The sequence below is a fragment of the Montipora foliosa genome, chromosome 3 (genome assembly GCF_036669935.1).
Source record: "Montipora foliosa isolate CH-2021 chromosome 3, ASM3666993v2, whole genome shotgun sequence".
Taxonomy (NCBI): Eukaryota; Metazoa; Cnidaria; class Anthozoa; order Scleractinia; family Acroporidae; genus Montipora; species Montipora foliosa.
Window position 1 is genome coordinate 51,323,693 of NC_090871.1, and position 5,930 is coordinate 51,329,622.

A 5,930-nucleotide genomic window follows, 5' to 3' on the forward strand; every position below is an offset into this window, starting at 1 on the left:
GCATTTTGCCTGTCTACGCCTCGAAACATATTTTGTAAACTTCTCTAGAATTTCATGCTATTTGCAGAGTTTTACTGATAATAAAAATAAAGGAATAATGTGAATATGACATTTTGCTGGTTTCTGGATCAAAATAACACATTTCTGAATAGATGTGTAGCTCATTTGAAATTTCCTATACATTCGACAGGAATTGACTTGAAAAAGTGAACCCCAGAAAATTCTAACGTCGGCATTTTTTAGTAAAATACCTTAATTACCGTTACATGCCTCTATACCCAAAATTGTTAACTTCATGAAGGCCAACAAACATGCAGAGTTTGATTCTTTTATCATAAAACGCACAATTCCTTTTCTTGACAGCCTGACTATTGGTTAAAGTTGCGGCCCTTTGTTTGTTTCGCACTTAAAGTGTATCTAAAAATAAGTCAATTTGCGCAGCTGGCTAACTCCCCACGCAGACGTTCTTTGGGGCTTCGTCACGCGTTCCTCACTAATGTCTGCTGAAACGAAAAACCACTTCCGTTCTTGGATTACGGACCAATCAGAGGCCGTTTTCCATTTTAGGGCAAACTCGTGTTTTGTATGTCATTCTTCTGCAGCATGTGATTGGCTACATACAACACAATTAGTTAATGCTTATTGCTTTCTTGAAGTAGTGGGCAAACAGCCGTTGGACGGAAGTGGTTTTTCGTTTCAGCAGACGTTCGTGGAGGAGGAACGTGTGACGAAGCCGTGATAGCGTCTGCGTGAGAGACTATGCTGAGTCAAGATCGCAAATTGCTAGAGAAACACTCTTATCTAATTCACTCTTGACCCATCGTTTTCACCACTGAATCAAGAAAGGGAAGTTTGGCACAGCTTGTTTCAACAGTAAGTTGTATGCTATCGTTTAGGCTGTTTGGAATGCAGTGACGTACGCCCAGGTACACAGGGCCTAGCTTTAATTGCGCGGCTAGCGGATTTAAATGAAAGAGAAACCTTTGCCCTTGAATTCTACAGTGCATTTGTGGCCGTGGGAACATTTTAACCAGGAATATTTGACCCCATTTGGTGGGCTCGTGAGAATTGAATGTTCAGCTTTGGTATTTTATTATGACCGTTGAAAACCAAGGAATCTGGAAAACAAAAATCTTACAGGAACGAAGTGACCCGCAATGGCAATAAGGTTAGGCTTTTTAATTGAAAATTGTTCAACACAAATCCTAGTATTCCCTCACACTGAGCTTGGGATGTCTGTGCTCTCACTACTTCGCCTTTACGTATAAGGTTTTGTCAATAACGGGAATCAGTTTTTCTTTAGTATGACAACTAAGGAGATATGGAACAATGAAAGTGTCATGTATGGATACACAAGTCCCCCGGTCTGCGGGATGAGTGGTTACGCACGCAGCAATCAAGTTCATGGCACTGTGAGCGAGTGCCTTAAATAGCAAGAAATTATTAAAGACGTAAAGAGTGACTAAAGAACTACGAAAACGTCAACGACAATTTTGGGTCAAATATCGCCTTAGTAGGGTTCGTTTTATGCATGCAAAATGCAGTTTCAAATGACGAAAAGGATGGGGAGCATTACATTTCGATGTAAAGTTATAAGGTAATAACAAAATCACCATTTTTTTATTCAGACTTGAAAATCACGATTAGGTAATCGTTTTCACCTACACCTGCTACTTCACTAAAATTTTTGGCTTCGTCTTTCACAAGACTGAATTAATACATTTTCAAAGCGTGTCTTGACGCTTGTTTCTTAAATGATCCGTAGCCATTCGCCATCATGACTTCCAAAGTTGTTTGAATATGTGAGTTCTTGTTTCTGTTGAGAATAATCGAGAATAAGGGAATTCTACATAGGAATGGTGCTTCCAAAAATCATAAATTTGCATCTATTAGTTGCGTAAGGGCACAATATAGCAAATGTGATGCCATAAACGTCCCAGGAACAAAACGTCCTTATAAAATGAAATAAAACCCTACTGAAGGCTTCTGACCTATATAGCCCGCGGCAAAGATAAAGATGGATCTAGATCCAATGAAGTAGTCGCTCAACTTCACTAAGAGTCCTCACCTTTTCTCACAAATCCGAACATATCACTCCCATTCTACGTAGCCTACATTGTCTACCCATTAAACAAAGCATTCAATATAAGATTTTACAATAACAGTGCACCGTCCTATTTGTCTGTCTTAATGAAACCTTACAGACCTTCAAGGATGCTAAGGTCGTCTGGCTTCGATTATCTGTCTAAGCACTCTCATAATCTCGTTAACTCTTAAGAAAAGAGAGCTTTCTCTTGTGCAGCTCCTGAGCTGTGGAATTCACACCCTCCTAATATCCGGTCATGTTCTTCTATATCTATATTCAAAGGCTTACGTAAAACCTGGCATATCCTGACTAGTTGTTTCCATTGAGTTTGTGCATGATTTTATGATATGTTATATAAGATGCGTGATAAGTACAAGTGTTTTTTTATTTATTACTTTATTCTTTGTTTTTGTATATTAATCATAATAGTTTTATTGACTAATTAATGACTATACCCCTTTATATATTTATATATATATATATAATTTATTTTGCATATATTTGCTTTTATTCTTATGAACATAATTTTATAATCTAATTTTTAAATTATTGTCATTGTAAAGCGGTTTTGAACCTTGGAATTATCGCTATACAAAACAATGTTATTATTATTATTATTATTATTATTATTATTATTATTATTATTATTATTATTATTATTATTATATCGGCTTTAGAGGGAGAGAACCCAATAGATCAACAACTAATCCGACGAAGAACCGACCTGCCATGACCCTGACATGCCATTGTAACTAGCGGTTAATTCATCGAGTCCCAGCCTGAACAATGTGCAAAAACGCTTAAAGTCCATGCCTTACAATCAAAGGAATTTCCTGTTCTAGGAATGCTTACAGAGGTGGCAGGATATCCAGTAGTCCGACACGTTACCCTGCTCTTCGTACAGTTCCTGGACGCAGTTTAATAGTTCTCGTCGTCAAAATTCCGCACTAGGAGGCCAGAATAGCTCAATTAACTGCTGAATACCCCGCCACTAATTTGCATAAGAAAAGAGACTTGGAAACAATTGTTCCAATCAGGCTAAAATTGGTGAAAAGAGCATTGTCAAGGGATCTCTTTTCACAAGTATGAACGAAAAAGCAGTCCTTTCTACTTACTATATAGTCGTTACAAAAGGCCGACCACGATATTAACTTACCCGACCACTCCGACTTAAAACCGGTTTCAGTGTGCGATTAGTATTCCATTGTTCTTTTGTTTTGGCTTTTTTTTTTCGTTTTACTGCAGTTATTAAAGAAAGTTCAAGATTTCGAGATTTCTGAACGATAGTTTTATTGCATCCCCATGGCACGTTGACGTTCAACACATTGATAACATAACTTAAAGTTTGAAACATGGTGACCTTTTTTTTCCTTCTAGAGATGAAAAGGTTAAGCTGGTTTGACTGTTAAGTGTCTTTGAAATAAATTGAGATAATGTCCTCTCGAATATCTGATTAGCACGTAAAGATTGAAAGGACATCTGTTTCCTCTAGTAGCAATTCCACTGTCATGTTGTGTGTTGAGAAGGGAGTTTAAAAAATGAATGCGGCTACAACAATGACAACTCCACAAGAATATAATATCATGGATTAAAATAGGACAAATAATCGTGTTACACGAGCGGTACGCATTTTGGTACACTTCTCTTCCCCGCTTGTAATGACAAAATAATGATGTGAAAAGACGAAGTTATTTCGGGTTTTGACGACAACAAGAGCATGCAAGAGTGTTTTCCCCATCATTATCCATCTTAACTGCAAAACTCTTTCGTAAAAATCCAGTTATGGAATAGGGATTCCCATATTGATGGAATAATCGCGAAATACCAAAGATAGCGCAAAATTATATTTCATGGGACGTTTTCGTTGGCATAACGGTAGTCCAATATTGTTTGCGGTTTACCTGAACGACCGAAACAAAATCTCGACAGAATAACCAGAAAGTATGGCTTCCACTAACTGCATTCCTATCCAATTTCCTCTTTAAAGTTTTCCTCGTTAAGGAGAGCTAATCATAACAAATAAACACAGTGGGAAACAATCTCTAAAAACACCGTTTGTTTGTTCTCTCTACCTGCAGACATCTTTAGAGGAATTCATTTCACCATTTACTCACTGAAACTTGTGAAGGATGGTCTTGCCTTTTCAGTGCTGCAATAGATCCTCTGAAGAGCTCATTTCTCAGTTTTCACTGTACCCGTCCAAGATTCTGACCGTGGGACATAATGCAGGCAGTTTGTTGCATGATCAAGACAACGTAATCTTTTGATAATATAAATGTCGTCAGTCCACGCACCGAAAAACAAACACTGATTTTCCTTACCATACACTCAGAGGAGGTTACTACAGTTCTGTGTCTTCAAGAACGTGAACTTTTAAAGTATACCCATTCATTGTGTATTCCTTAATTGTTTGCACTTCTTGGACCTGAAGAATCTGCAATAGCAACTGAGCCACTTTGTCTGTTTTTGTAGCTTTGTGATGTCGTGGAACATGGTCTTTGTACAACTCTTCTAACTCGTGTTGTCTTGAACTTGATAGCCTGGCAAACTGTTGCTCTTTTGACTGCTTTGCTGTGCCAATCTTCGCGAGCTTTAGAAAAAACGCCGTGTTCTCGATGCTCGTCTTCAAATTAGAAACAGGCATTCTGTATTCCTGAAAGTCTAATCAGTAGCCAGTCTAGTTTACTGATGAAATGTGTCTAAGAACGGCGCGTTCAAGCCGTATTTTCCTATTGTGATTCGGTTATGATTTAGACTGTTTACTGAAAATACAGGCGTTCATTCGATTCACAAGCTTATATTTCTGTTTACCTTGAATATGCGAGTTCCTTCCGCTAATTATGTTGTGGTCTTTGCCAGGACCCTCCCTGACCCAAGAATAAATCACTTCAGTAGCTTACAACGGAGGAGGTTTTAAGTTTAGCGATAAATAGATAACCATTGACTTTAAATATCCGCAGGTCATAGATCTGGGAGTAATAAGGCCGATACCACTACGTTGGCGTTCAGGAATCCGACCCAATTAAGACAAAATCGTGCCTAACAACCGCGGGTAATTTCGTTTCTACTGATGCAATGGGATTGTCATCATTGACCCTTTTAAAACTTAGCTAACTTAAATTCCTTAATGACACCACTGTTAACAAAGTTATCTTAATAAATAAGAGATTTGCTTCAAACAGGTCATCAACAACGGCCTATGAAACTAAAAAACAGCTTTGCGGTCAACTTTGATCAAGAGTGAATATTTGGGGAAATCTAAACAAGGGCAAATTAGACGTGATGTGGAGAAAACAGGGTTCAACGTATGCTACCTTTCGTGTATTTCGCCAGAGGGGATGGCAATAGTCCAGTAGCCACACGTGCCAAGTTTCACCGTTTCACGGCATGTAACCCTTTGAAAGACTTCTTCTCAGTCCAAGTCTTACGGGACATATGGAAGCACTTACACATTCGGCGAATCAAAAAGACAGATAAAAGCACTAAATAACATAACCATGAATGGAATTTACAAATTGAATGGGAATGATTGACGGTAATAATAAATAAGAGCGGCCTGACCCTGTTTAAATGTGCCTTGAGGGCGAAATTTAATGCATGCTCCCGAAAAATGAAAACAAAGTTCCGTGTACTTTAAATAACTGGATGATTTATCAAGCCGGTGGAATTACACAGATTTGAACTTCAAAAAATGAAAGAGACAAATGCCCCTTTTGGCAATTAACCATGAACTACTGGCAGAAAATGCGCCGAACTTTCACTTGTTAATATACCCAACGAAAAGTTTTGTCAGCGTAGGGTGAAACTGATATTTGCTAATGCGATCAACTAGTTACTGAACATT

At 38.1% G+C, this 5,930-nt stretch overlaps 1 long non-coding RNA gene across 1 annotated transcript; it reads right to left on the reverse strand.

Annotated features, from left to right (window-relative positions):
- Nucleotides 1-3,354: 3,354 nt before the first annotated feature.
- Nucleotides 3,355-5,356, reverse strand: LOC137994978 (uncharacterized). Its single transcript, XR_011122232.1, has 2 exons — nucleotides 4,898-5,356; nucleotides 3,355-4,747 (listed from the first exon to the last, which is right to left on the reverse strand). It is a non-coding gene; the product is annotated as an uncharacterized lncRNA (long non-coding RNA).
- Between the last annotated feature and the right edge of the window lie 574 nt (nucleotides 5,357-5,930).